The sequence below is a fragment of the Talpa occidentalis genome, unplaced genomic scaffold, assembly GCF_014898055.3.
Source record: "Talpa occidentalis isolate TD23 unplaced genomic scaffold, MPIMG_talOcc4v2.1 talOcc4.9, whole genome shotgun sequence".
Lineage (NCBI taxonomy): Eukaryota > Metazoa > Chordata > Mammalia > Eulipotyphla > Talpidae > Talpa > Talpa occidentalis.
The window spans coordinates 90788039-90802792 of record NW_023605305.1 but is presented as its reverse complement, the minus strand read 5'-3'; the positions used below and the strand labels follow the sequence as shown (position 1 = coordinate 90802792).

Below are 14754 nucleotides of genomic sequence, written 5' to 3'. Positions count from 1 at the left end.
CCCAAAGAAAAGTGGGATCAACATATACTAACAGGGGTTCTGTGACAAATAGAATTTTCTACTTGCTCAGTACTAACTGAGCAAGGTCCCAAAGCATTTAAGTCAAACAAATTTTGACCTTTTTTTTTTTTTTTTCAGTTTCTCCATTGAGTTATTGGAATAATATAAAGATCCAACACATTTAGAGTATGTACTGTGTTTTAGACACCACTACATGTTTTCTGATTTAATCTTGATAACAAATCATTACATGTGTTCTTTTATCATTCCTGTTTTATACATTAAGAAATTGTAGCTTGAAGATGCTAAGTAGTTTGCCAGGATTGTACAAAGAGAAAAAGAATAAAGACAGACTGCATTACAAGTGTGTACTGTTCTAAAATCCTCACCCTTAGCTACTAGCTGGCTATCATTCAGGAAAGAAGAAAGTAAAACACTCATTTCTTCACTTAATACACTATGTTTGATTCTTTTGTTTAAAAAGATCTAAGTCATGTCATAATATGAAAATATTCACATGAGTTGAAAATATAATCATTACTACCTGAGCTTATCTAGACAAAAACTATTTAAAATGTTAATAACAACATTAATTGCCCCTTGTATTTTGGGACTGACATCACATTAAAAAGCAGGACAGCTATTAAAATTCTAGATCACAGATTCTTAAGACACATACCTAAAACCCAGTCACATCTAAACACAGTAGCCCTCTGCCTTATCCATGGGCATGTACTCAAGTCCACTACCCCATAGAGTGCCCTGAAACTCTGAATAGTAAGCAAGTCCTCTTTGTACTGTGATTTATTCCTATAAATGGATACCTGTGACAAATTTTAATGTATAAATTCGTCACCAGAAGAAATTAACAATAATAACTACAGAAAAATTTAACAATATACTGTAATAAATGTTATACGAATGCTGTCTCTCCATCATCGTCTCTGAAAACATCTTATTATTTGTAACATTTTCATACCGAGGTTGACCTCACATTGAAAATACAAAAACTGAATGTCATCGTTAACTTTTCTCACTCCTGAGTGAATTATCTTTCTTTCTGTCTCTAAACATGAAGAAAATAACATGTATTTCCAAATAAGATACTGTAAAATTTGAGAATTCTGCTTCAAGCCTAAGAAAACTCACTTTCTTTAATAATTCAAACATCTGTCTTCCTAGGTGGGCTTCACAATTGCAATAAAAAGTCAGGAAGCCTTAGCCTGCCTGCCTTCCCCAGGAAGCAAACTCTTCATAGCATACCCATCAGAACGTTTTCCTCTTTGTCTTCAATAGATCAATAATCCTAAGGCTGCCAATGTATCTATCCAACAGAGGACTCCATTTCAGAATTCACCCATGAAAAGTCTTCAAATACAGCAGCCAATGTTATCTGTAACTCATCAATTTCCTAGCTCCTCTGACCATAGCTTACATGTATCTAATATCAAGAGTTCTTACTCCAAGTGTTTTACATTAAAGTGATTTCCTTTGGGATTATATTTCAGTAAGTAAAATGCTCTTCGGGAACTATTTAATTTTTCTTCAGCTTGTTCTTTTTTCCTAACCCCCATCCCAAATCCCACTGACTTGTCATTTTTGGAGTTGAAGTATCAGCTTTATCATAAAGTTTATTCCCCTTAGGCACGAACAAGCAAAACCAAAGTGAAAGGAATGGACTGAAAAACCAAACCAAACAAACAAAAAAAAACCCTCAAAATCTCTAGAAAGCATACATACACACAAGCAGAATGTCTTGTATTAAAAACAAAAAAAACAGACTAAAAAAGTCCATCGAAAACCCACAAAAATATACAGAAATGACTCATGGATGGGATTCAAAAGTCAGATATTCCCAAGCATTTAACAAACCAAACAAATGATGATAAAAAAATGTTCCTTTTAGATGCAGGATTCTTTATAGCTTTCAGTACATGCTTGCATGTTATCTCATGACCTTTTTAAAAACTTTCAACTAGTTAAATGCACGTGCCATTTGCCTCACTACTAGCTTATATTTTTATTTTATGGAAGGACGCTGTAAATAAGGTTAGATGTGCAAAAAAAAAAAAAACACCATGTATTAAAGAGAGGAAAGATATCCATGAATATGGCAAACACAGTCATGTTTAGAAAAAGCACATAATTAACTAGAGTTTGGAACTCTTCCAAAATCTCATTCCCCAAGTGGCTAACACAGGCAGAAACTCACAAGGGTGTGAGTCACCAGTTTTAGAACATATCCGTCTCTCTCCAATAGGAACATTCTCCCCTCTAAGAAGGGTGTAATATATACAACCAAGGATCTCATGTGCTCATTAACACAAGCGCCAAGTCAGAGGGTTTTCTGAGATTGGAAAGCAAGATTACACTAGTGAAAATATATGGGGACACTTAAAATTGAAATCTGATGGATTTGAAGACACTGGATTTTATATGGAGTTCTATCTATGGATATTGGTAAAATATTTTAAAGTTTTCCTTTATTGTTAGTTCATGAAATTCATTTAAGCAACATTTTTAAGCTTCCACATGTTAGGCACTGGGGGTGAAAAAAAATGATTAAGATGCTGTATCTGTAAGAATTGCCTGCCCAAGAGATGAAATTGATGAATAGAAGGTGGTAAATTTGAGAGCATACAGAAATTCCAACAACTGTCTTAGCCTGGGAGGAGGGAGTGAGCAGCTGTTTTTTTTTTTTTTTTTTTTTTTTATAAACACGTGATTTTTTTTCAATGGAAGTGAACAGCAAGAAAAGTTAGGATCCTACCATATGAGGCAACTGTTGATTTGAATATTTACTTACAAGCAAGAATCTGCAGTGCTTTGATTGGGTGAACACAGTAGCAACTCTTCCTATTGATGACACATGTGCTGTCTAACGTTTCTGGGCATTACCATCAGAAGGGCTTCAACTGGGGGCTGCTCTCAAAACACCCTACAGAGGCGTCTGGATGTCTTCGTTGAATCTGGAAGACAAGAAAAGCGTGGGGTAAAGCTATCACCTTATGACATGAAGGTAGCACTGAAAATAAGTGTTAGGAAATATCCACACCAAAAAGATCTGCCCACAGAACACAGAGAATGCCAAGGACAGAGATGGATTTATGCCAAGGACAGAGATGGGTTTATCTCCGAAGTGACAGGTTCTGCATTTCAGAATCATCATGCTGGAGTGGGTGATGGAAGAGCTTTATATGAATAAAACCAAGATCCCCATTCACCAGGAAAACGTGGGTTTCTTTTTTGATCTAAACCAAGTTTGGGAATCCCAGATTAACCCGACAGAGTCAGTTGTTCTTCAGTCTCTGCTGCCGCTTCCACCAGGATTTGAACAGATTCTGAATTGTGATACTTGTCGCTATAACCATTAACAAACATGATATGGAAAGTAAAGAAAACATGCTCTAAAAAAAAAAACAAATCCAGGGCCTCCCTTTTGGTGCAAGGGGTTAAGCACCACACTACGAAGCAATCTGTAGTCTCTGCAGCACAAGTTTGATCCCCGCCCAGCCCGAAAGAAACACATATGGTGAAGGAGACCTCTCCTGCCTCGGCTGCTGCTCCCCTCAGCAGTGTGTTTCAGTCAGTCTGCCTGTTCTGTTCCCTATTCTGTTTCTGGTGAATCCTCTCACCCCCCATATCTCTGGCCTATATCCCAGCTCTTGTATGCATAAATAAATAAATCTCTAAATTTTTTTTAATTAAAAAATAAAAAAAAAAACCACAAATGCTACCTGAAAAAACCCACCTCTAGCTGTAAGCAGTTTTGTCTTTTTCCTAGAGCTAACACCTGCTAGTTACTGGTCTCTCTGTTTAGTGACTATCTACATTTCATTTCATCACTTATAAAGTAATAATTAGAAAGTCAATATGTGGCTTTGGTTTGGACTGAATTTAATTCCATGCAAAGGAATACATTGGACAAGCATTATGAAAGCAGCAAACAGAACTCCTAGTGTTCTGTCACTATCTCATGCAGATGCCTTTACCTTGAATTCAGTCTTCCATGAGAATCTTAAGGAATTTACTACAAATGACAATAAATTCTTATGAATTTCTTTCAATGTCGGGAACACAAGTTGAAAATAACAAACAAAATCACATTTGGGGGCTTTTCCAAGTATAAGCATGAGAATAAGGTGACAAGACAATATTTAGGAATATGCACAAGCAGAGAGAAACCTGACAGCTTTATCAGGTGTTTGCATTGCTTTGGGATTTTCCCGAGATCTCACAGGCATTCAGATGAAAACTATCATTTGTGATCATTGAAAAATACTGACTTAGCAAAATCTGATGTTGGATGGTGAAAATGTTTCTTATTCTACCCGTATTAGAATTTCTGAAACTACACCATAAGATAAATTCAGTGGGAATCGAAAGGCAGATGTTTGGGTGTCTACTGCCAAAGTAACTGCACTAACTGCTAATTTTGAATGAAAGTCAGTTCTAGTGATCTTTGCTTTTTAGGCCAAGTTTTTCAAGAAGGAACCTAAAACCCTCAGCATAGAACTCTGTTTTGATGGGCAAGATAGTTCTCTTTTCCTTTGAAAGGAAAATAACAGTAATTAAGCACTTAAGGCTTCCATGGATGAGGTTATTTTTTTTTCTATTAAAAAAAAATCAGGCTTTTTGTAAACAGGACTTAATTAATATAGCTAGTTTAATCATAATTATCAACCTCTCAGGAAACATTTTGTATACTTGATGTAAAATCTGCATGGAATTCCCTAGGTCTTCACTATGGAGAAAATTATTGGTCACTGGAGTTTACCAAATGGTACTATAAGGAAATACTAAACCGACTGGAGTGACAGGTTTCATTTACCAGAAGATATTAAAATCCTGTCAATGTGATTTCTATCAAGAATGGTTTTGCTGAAATAATAAAAAATGAATGAAGGGAATCAAATGTAGTCATCTTGTTAAATATTCATTTTCTAATCTTTAGGGAGCTGTTTATTATACTTTGAACACCTGGACTTAAGTAGAACGTTGTCTGGTTTTAAACTTGTTATCATGCCCCTGCAAATTCCAAAAGGGCTGTAAGTTAAGCCCATTATGATGAAAAAGCCCAAATAACAATGTGTTCTCCTCCTCCATCCAGGAATGATCTAGACTAATTGTGATTCTAAGAAAAAATACCTGAAGGGTCTTTTTCACAACCCTGGCCTAGGGAAACAAGTGAAGCCACTGTAAGTGTGAAGTTTAATGAGGCACTGAGTGCTGCCCTCTCACTTGCACAAAGCTGAGAAGCAACAACTTACATATCACACCTGAGCACGTCATCACTCCACCCGACCTTGTAACCTCTGTCACTTGTGGCCATGGCATTTAATTAATTAATTAAAAGATTTGTATATGCACACAAGAGCTGGTGTGTAGGCCGGGAGGGGTGTGAGAAGAGTCAACAGAGACAGAGTGGGGGGCAGAACAGATGGATCTACTGAAATACACTGCTGAGGGGAGCAACAGGTGAGACTCCTAGAAGAGGTCTGCTGCGCCATGTGGATTAGCAACCTGGCCAGGGATCAAACTTGTGCTGCAGTGGCTGCTGATATGATAGCTTGATAGAACTGAGACTTTAACCCCTGTGCCACCAGGGAGGCTGTAAAGGGCAGGAATGGACACAATGCAGGTTTCCTGATCCAGCAGACCGGGTGAAGGAGGAGTCAGAGTCCTCAGTGGCTTTTTGCATGCTTTTATTGGTGTTCACCAGGCATATGGCAGGCAGGGATGCTGGGGGGCCAGGAGGCTGGCAGTCCTTCCAGCCCCCAGCAAATCTTCACTCTATCTGGGCTCTCTGGCTTTCTCTCTGCTTCTGCTTCTTTACTTCTCTCTCGGCTTCTCTTTTGGCTTCTGCTGGCATCCCCGTGATGCCGCCCTTAAAAGCCCAGTCTCAGCCCAGGTGAATCCCATCTACCTATGCCCACACGCTACTCCAGGTGCTGCCATCAGGCATGCATTCAGGACCGCAAGGATCCATCATCTATCCTGATGGCGGGAGGGCAGAAAAGCCTGACATTTTTTCTTTACCCTACATAGGCCTACATTTTATTTATTTATTTATTTATTTATGTATTCATGTATTTATTTATTTTTAAAGATTTATTTATTAAAATTTATTTATTCATTTTTATACAAGCACTGGGTACAGTCAGAAGTGCGGGAGGGTGAGAAAATGTACGAGACAGAGTGGGGAACAGAACAGGCAGACTGATGAAATACACTGTTGAGGGGAGCAGTGGGCATGGCAGGAGAGGTCTGCGCACAATGTGGGACCCTCACCAGCGGCCTGGGATCGAACCAGTGCTGCAGAGGCTGTGGGCAGCTTCGCAGCCCAGTGCTCAACTTCTGCCCCACCAGGGGAGGCCCTATTTATTTATTTTATACAAGAACCGGGGTACAGGCCAGATGCGCGGGAAGGTGAGGATTCACCAGAGACAGAGTGGAGAATAGAACAGGCAGACTGACAAAAATACACTGCTTAGGGGAGCAGCTGGCAAGACAGGAAAGGTTTGCCGCGCCATGTGGGATCCTCACCGGCCGGCCGGCCGGGATCAAACCTGCGCTGCAGAGGCTGCGGACAGCTTCACAGCGCAGCAGTCAATTGTCTGCACCACCAGGGTAGGCCCAACATTTAATTTAAAAGATGGATTGATAAGCACTTAAAAAACAATGTTTTTTTCATGTGTTCATAAAACATATTGCATTTATTTGTGAGACACTATGCTCTCCACAATTGCAACTTAGGGCCACAAAGAAAACATGCATTTGGAAATACATACTTGAGAAAAAGCAAAAATCTAAAGGATGCAGAAGAGATAAGAAATGAGGCCAGCTCTGGAAAGGAGAGATTTATAATGCTATGTCTTAAAGTTATTTCTGCTCCCTCCAACCCACTTTACCCATGTGTAGGTGAGAGGAGCAAAGTCAATGGCACTAGGGAATGGAGAAAATTTAAAAAAAAAAATTAAAAAGCGACACCATGTACATAGGGCAAAAACACTCCATTAAAAGGCATATAAATCCATGACACCAAAGGGAAACAACCATAATGCTTAAATGGAAGGTAGAAAGAAAATGACAACAAAAACCAGGATTTTAGTTCTCGACTCAAATCTGCACCTTGTCCTGCGAAGTAAACATCCGTGAAATAGGTCACTCATCTGTCAAGTAAGAATGATAGAAATAAGAATAAATCAAAAGCATAAGAATACCAGCTATCTTGAAACATGGCCTATGTGCCAGTCACCTCAGAACAAATGTCACCTCAAAATAACAATGGCCCTTGGAGATAGGTAGTATTCCTATTTTACCAGAAAAGGAAGTTATGATGACTTGATGCATTAAGTTACACACACACACACAACATGATGATCATATAATAAATTACATTATATATACAAAGTTCTTAGCAAGGCATCAACTTGTAGAAGGTCAAAGAAAAGTAACCACTATTATGAGAAATTATAAACCTATTTACAGAATGTCATTTTTATAATGAACAAAAGTTTTAAAGAATTCTTATTTGGATCATTTCATTTATTAGTTTATCTCTTCCCAGGGACCATTCCATTAAGTGAAAAGAAGCCAAAGAGGTGTTAATAAGAATTGGCATCAATCTCCCCCAAAAGGCATGAATAGATTTCAGATCTGGGAAATCCTAGTGATTCATTAACCCTTAGGAAAACAGAAATTCACTGGAGGTTTACATACAAAGGGTAAGAGGAGGGGAGTTGGAAAGAATGAATTTTCATATTACAAATGAAATGAAATACCGAAAAGCTTAGTGTGGGTAGGTGCTTCACCTGACAGAGCCAAGGCACCTTGTGCTTGCAGTGAATCTCAATTTCAGCGACAACTTTGGAAAAGACACAGGAGTTAAGATGAACACCAGGACATGCCTGAGCCGGATCAGCACCTTGCTTGGAACCAGTGAATGTTTGAGGAGTTAGTGAGTTGACAATTATAAAGAAGTTGCCCAAAATCTGTTTGTGGTTGTACAACAGAGACATCTTAGCTTGCAGGTAGTCCTTTGGATTACAGAAACTTTGAGCTTCAGATGTAAGTGTTCAGCTAAAGACAGCTTAGAAAGTTTCCCTTAGCTTTTCCCTCCATTTATCTTTGCCAAAGAAAGGATGGATATTTGTCTAATTAAAAGAAATGCTTATAGGGCCTCCCCTGTGGTGCAGCGGTTGAGCGCTGGGTTGTGAAGCTGCCCGCATCCTCTGCAGCACCGGTTTGATCCACGGCTGCTCCCTGGCCACTGGAGGAGGGTCCCACATGGCACGCAGACCTCTCCTGCTGCCTGCTGCTCCCCTCAGCAGTGTACTTTGGTCCTTCTACCTGCTCTGCTTCCCGCTCAGGCTCTGGTGAATTCTCTCACCCTCCCGCACTTCTGAATGTACCCAGTGCTTGTATAAATAAATAAATAAATAAATCTTTGAAAATAAATAAATAAAAGAAATGTTTATAGCCTGATATCTATACATATAAAGGCCAGGGATGCTGTGAAATTTAAAAACCAAGAAAACAAAGCAAGAACAAAAAACAGGGCACAGTTTGAAGTAGGACATATCATAGCCTAGCATTTCAACTTGCCTTCTCTTTTTAGGAGTAGGTAAAGAAAATACAGCTCCATTTATTGTGCTGATGCATAGCAGGAAACAGGATGTCAAGGGGACCTTGATTAAAAATTACATATTTTTCACTGGTGATTGTTTCAAAAAACAAGCAACATAACTAAAGCCAAAGTGCCAGAGCAAATGTAAGATTAATCCATTATCATTCCCCGTATGTAGGTGTTATGATGTTAGAAAATGCAAAAGGTGGAGTCTAGAATAAAGAACCCTACAGATACATAATGGGTCACAGAGATTGACCTTTATAAAAAATATTATTGCACTAACTCTGGTTTACAGGACTGTGTGTGATTCAGAGGCATAGGATCACACCTCCTCACATGCCTGTCACCATATCACACCCTACACCAAGACATCCATAGTTCTCTACTGTAGTCTATTGGGTCCCCTCCATATTTTGGTTTCTATTCTCACTCTCCCCCTTCAGCAGTCTCAATCACACATTCAGACTTCCAGGATTTGTTATTGGTTTGGTTTTGAGTGACCTTTATTTATGTTTCTTTATATTCCACATTTAAGTGAAAATGTGATATTTGTCTATATCCTGTGACTTTGTTTAGCATAATCCCCTATAGTCCCATCCATGTTGTCATAAATGGAATGAGTTCAACATTTGTTTTATAGTTGAGTAGTATTCCATTCTGTTAATATGCCACATCTTCTTAATCCACTCATCTGTCCTTGGGCATCTGGGTTGTTTCCATATTGGTGTACACTAAGTGGTGGTGCAGTGAACATAGGAATGCATATATACTTTCAATTTAGTGTTTTTGCATTCTTTGGGTAAATACCTATGAGTAGATTGCTGGATCCTATGGTAAATCTATTTTGAATATTTTGAGAAACCTCCAAACTGTTTTCCATGAAGGCTGAACCAGTGTACATTCCCACCAATAGTGTACAAGTGTTCCTTTTACTTCTCATCCTCATCAACATTTATTGTTTCTGGTGTTTTTGATGTAAGACATTCTCATAGTTCAGTGGTAGTATCTTATTGTGGTTTTGATTTGTATTTCCCTGATAAGTGATGATGACTACTTTTCATGTCTCTGTTGTCCACCTACATGTCTTCTTTGGACAAGTGTCTATTTAGTTTTTCTGTCCATTTTTTGATTGGGTTATTTGAAATTATTGTTGTTGTTGTATAAATTCTATATATGTAATACTACATAAGTATCAGGATTGTTGTATTTTATTGATTGATCAAATTTTCAAAAAAAATCAAACAATATGGTATGCTGACTGGAACTGTGAACACAATTTTTTTATTATATGTCCCATCTATAAATCTTTTTCTGACATGCATTCATTAATTATATGACTCTTCATTCACTTATGATTTATATACACTTACTACTAGTAATATATTTTATACAATAGAAAACCTGAAAGGTAATGAAATGTACAAAGTGTACTTTTGAAAAAAGATTTAATTAAAATATTTTGTAAAATATATTTATATATTAATTTTATAAAATGTATCTTTTTCTCATTAAGGAGAGTATTGTGAGCATTGCTGATTCTATATTCTGTTCAATGTAAGGTGTATTATTACTACATGTACCACTAAGGTAGGAAAAATACTACCAATTTAATTATCTCATGCTAACAATCAATCATAATGCATACTTTCAATTTAAGATGTTAAAATGAATGTTTCATAACCAATGAAAAGCAGCAATTTTTTAAAATATTTATTTATTTATTTATTTATACAAGCACTGGGTACAGTCAGAAGCGCGGGAGGGTGAGAGAATTCACCAGAGCCAGAGCGGGGAACAGAACAGGCAGACTGACAAAATACACTACTGAGGGGAGCAGCGGGCATGGCAGGAGAGGTCTGCATGCCATGTGGGACCTTTGCCCAGCGGCCGGGGATCAAACCAGTGCTGCAGAGGCTGCGGGCGGCTTCTCAGCCCAGCGCTCAACCACTGCGCCACTAGGGGAGGACCAGCAGCAATTTTTAAAAGAAAAAATCCAAACTAATATAGCTTATTAGTTTTGAAGACAGTTATAATTTTTATATTATAATACAAAATGCTTAGTTGCAAAGTCATTTTATTCTAATCTTCGGTTTCAAAGCCATCACATCTGTGAAAAAGATACTTGATTAGCAGGTATATAGCAAAACCTTTCCTTAGACTACCAGGTAATCATCAATTTAATTGTGAATATTAACCATCCATTAGACATATATTTCCTCCCTCCCCCTTTGCTTTCTTCCTTTGCCCTGACTTCTCTCCCTCCCTCCCTATGTTTGTCCACCTTTCTCTCTTCCTTATTTGCCTGGGTGTTTTCTCTCTCTCTTTCTAGTGAATGAATGGAAAGGTTGTCTCTAAAAAGTTATTACGTACAATGAGTTCCCCCACATAGTTTCTTGAGTTGCTGTTTGGAAAATAGTATACTGAAGACAAATCTTGTAAAAAAATAATAACACAAATCATTATAGCCCAGCAAACTAGCATTATGACTGACCAGGTATATGATCAGGTTTTCAAAGCATGTATTCTTTTTTGGTGCTAATATCCTAAATTGCTGCTTTATAAAAAGTACTCTTGCCAGTAAATAATTTATTCATATTTTCATGTTGTTGTCTTTGCAACACATGCATCATAACAGATTTGTTTTTTTGCCAATGTGTACTGGAGCATTGCCAACAAGAACTGTTCGTAAAAATATGACCTTCCTCAATTTTTTTCCAGTGAAATGATGTAAAGAGAGGAACCCAAATAATCTAAACAATGTTTAACACCTTTAGCATCTGCTGGAAAGCAAAAATGAAGACTAATGTTCTCCTAGATAGCTCATTCAATGTTTATCTTGATGACTAGAAAACAAGCAGCTGAACAACCATTGAACTGAATTACAATAAAATATACGTTTTTCAGCGAGAGGAGCACAAAATCAGTTTCCATTTGGCATGCTAAGTATGCTATATTTGAACAGAATGTTACATATTCATTTCATTCATCATTTAAAGGCAGATAATCAGGAAGTCATTACGTGGCCTGCATTGGGCAGCTATTCGATTAGAGCATAATTGAGCACTCTGTAATTCAGCCAAAGCTGACAGGTTAGGAATGCATAATACCCATCGTAGGTACTTTGAATGTGGGGGAAAGTATGGGGCAAACAGTATCTGCTGGTCAAAACGGGCCAGTGACATGAAAGAGAAGGCATAAAACATAAAAATGGTGTTTCATATTTTCTTTTATTCTTATTATAATTTTTATTGTTCAGTTCATTGGGCAAACCAGCAATTAATACATTTTAGTAACTTATGTGGGAAATCAACCTCTGTGGCTTTAGAGGCTGATTTCTCATATAATCTGGCATTTGGGGTCACAATGGCATCCTTTTATGGTGCTCCAGACAGTCAGTTCATGGACTGTTAGACATGAAGGTGGTAAATAAAGGCAAACCACTAATCTTATGTAGGACTTTGCCAAGTGGGGAGCAGGGATTGTAAATTAGAGCACAGAAGTGAATGGTAAGCATGAGCAAAAACTAGGTAACAAGATAAACCAGACATTCTTACTACAGTTGTGGTTAGTGAAGACAGGCAATATAATAGAAATGCCAGAGTATGCATTACCTTTGGATATGTATGATAAGAAATAGATATTGTCAGCACACCTAATTCCTTTACGCAATGCCAGTGTTCCCTGCTTGTCAAGTTCCTTCAGCCTTCCTATCCAAATCCAAGGCGAATTTTCAATCAGGAGGGAAATGTACTATTCTGCGGTAGAAAGCTTTACTAGATTTGGCAATAAAATATATTTGCCTGAAGAATTTGTAAATACTTACTAACATGTATTTGCTGTTGCATTAGTAAGTTTATATGTGATTTAAGATACAGAGGGAGGAACATTTTATCCTTCGTATTTGTAGTGCCACTGTAACAAAGTACTGCAAACTGGATGAATTAAAACAATGGACATTGATTCTAATAGTTCTGGAGGCTAGAAGTCTGAAATCAAGGTGTTAGCAGGGTTGGTTCCTTTCAAGTTCTTGAAGGAGTATAAGTTCCATGTTTTCATCCAGCTCTGCTCTTGGTGTCCTTGGTGTATTATTACATCATTCTGATCTCTACCGACATCTTCACATGGTTTTTCCCATGTCTTGGTGTCTTCACAGAGCTGTTCTCTTACAAGAATATCATTTATATTAAATTGGAGGCTCATCCCATTGCAGCATGAGCTCATCTTAACTTACTTTCTTATATCAGCAACGATCTTTTTTCCAATGAAAGTCACATTCTGAGTTACTGGGAATTAGGTCTTCAATATATCATTTGAGGGGGGTATACAATTAAATTGATATGAGCATTATTTAGATGTGTTGGCTCATGGTAATAACAAACAAATTACTTTTACTTGGTCTTAGCACGGTAAAGTCTCCATTGAAAATGCACCCATTTATTGCCCGCACCTCACTGCCTGCTTGTGATATTTACAACCTTGACTGTGTCAAAAAGCATATTAAGACATGGGAAATAAATGAGGAGGAGGCTCTAAAACAGAAAAAAAAATTCTTGTGATCACAAAAATAAAATTTACCAAGGATAGAATGATTAAGATCTTAACTAAGAATCAAATGACCTCCCTCTTCCCTTTAGTGAAGGATTCTGTTGTCACGCTATTGATATTATGAGGCTGTAGTGGCAGGAATGGACACAGTGCAGGTTTTCTAGGATCCAGCAGACTGGGTAAAGGAGGAGTCAGAGTCTTCAGTGGTTTTTGCAGGTCTTTTATTGGGATTACCAGGTACGCGGCAGGCAGGGATGCTGGCTGGCCTCCCAGCCCCCAGCAAGTCTTCACTCTATCTGGGATCTCCGGTGTTCTCTGCTTCTCTCTCTGTTTCTATTCATTCTCAGCTTCTCTTTCAGCTTCTGCTGGTGTCCCTGTGATGCTGCCCTTAAAAGCCCAGTCGAATCCCATCTACATATGCCCACACCCTACTCCAGGTGCCCGCCATCAAGCATGCATTCAGGACCGCGAGGATCCATCATCTATCCTAATGGTGGGAGAGCAGAAAAGCCTGATACCTTTTACCTTACCCTACAGAGGTACATGTCCACATTCAGGTAATTACTGATAGTTTCCATTCCAAGCCGGTGATATAAGAGAATCCTGAACTTACCTTCTCCCATGATTACAGTGAATCTACAACTACAAATGAAATATCTTCTGGAAAAACCCTGAAAACTGGCTGAGAGCCACCTACCCATCTGGCTAAACAGAGTAGACCCACATAGAAATAGATAGAACTGTCTGAAACACAACCTTGCCATAAACCCCATGCCTGGTGTTGTGAACCACATTAGCAGAGAATTCAAAACCTGGGGCCTCTCCCTGAGGAGTAAAGGAATTGAAACCCACATAAAGCACCCCAACTTTTGCAATTCATAACTGAGAGGTGAGCCCCCAAACACCTCATTTTGAAAGCCATCAAGGTTTATCTTAGGATACTCTCAAGGTGATAGTGATCTGTGATCCTATGCCCAAGTCCCTACCCGAGGAGCTGATGCAGAAGCAGTCAAAAGAAGACCCTGGTCTTTGAGTGAGAGACCCATTTGTTTGTTTTGAAGCATCAGCCAGGAGCTTCCAATGGAAACTACCAGTAATTACAAATTACTACCAGTAATTTGAAGCATCTGATTTGACATACATTTGGGGGCCTGCTGGGGTGCTCTCAGGAGACAGAGACTGGTTGGGGCCATCTTTGCAATATCTGCCATAGCTAGCCAGCAGGCATGATTTCTTACTTTTTAATTCCAACAATCAGGATGGAGAGCTTTGCTCTTTTGAGTACTGGCTTATGGGAGAGATGGAACAAAGTTTGGGAGCAGTTTTAGTTAACAGCATTTTGTGAAATGGTAGCAATCTCCTCTCCATTTTGCAACAAAATACTCCTAGGCTAAAAATCAGGAATGAGTGAAATTAAACTCAAACCACAATTTGTTCTCTCTTCCCTCTACCCCTGTTATGATTAACAGTTAACCTGCTCCAGCTGCATTCCTGGGAACTTGGAAATTGTGTTAAGTCCCTAAGAAAATTCTCTGTGCCCCTTCAAGGTTGTTAGTGGCATCAAAAACAGACACCTG

At 38.4% G+C, this 14754-nt stretch overlaps 1 protein-coding gene across 1 annotated transcript in view; it reads right to left on the bottom strand.

Annotated features, from left to right (window-relative positions):
* Positions 1–14754, bottom strand: part of TENM2 (teneurin transmembrane protein 2) — a 3493894-nt gene that overhangs the window by 1559233 nt on the left and 1919907 nt on the right. Inside the window, exon 17 of the mRNA XM_054691588.1 lies at positions 2807–2969. The gene's annotated coding sequence lies outside the window, so the exon portion shown is untranslated. The remainder of the gene's footprint in view (positions 1–2806; positions 2970–14754) is intronic.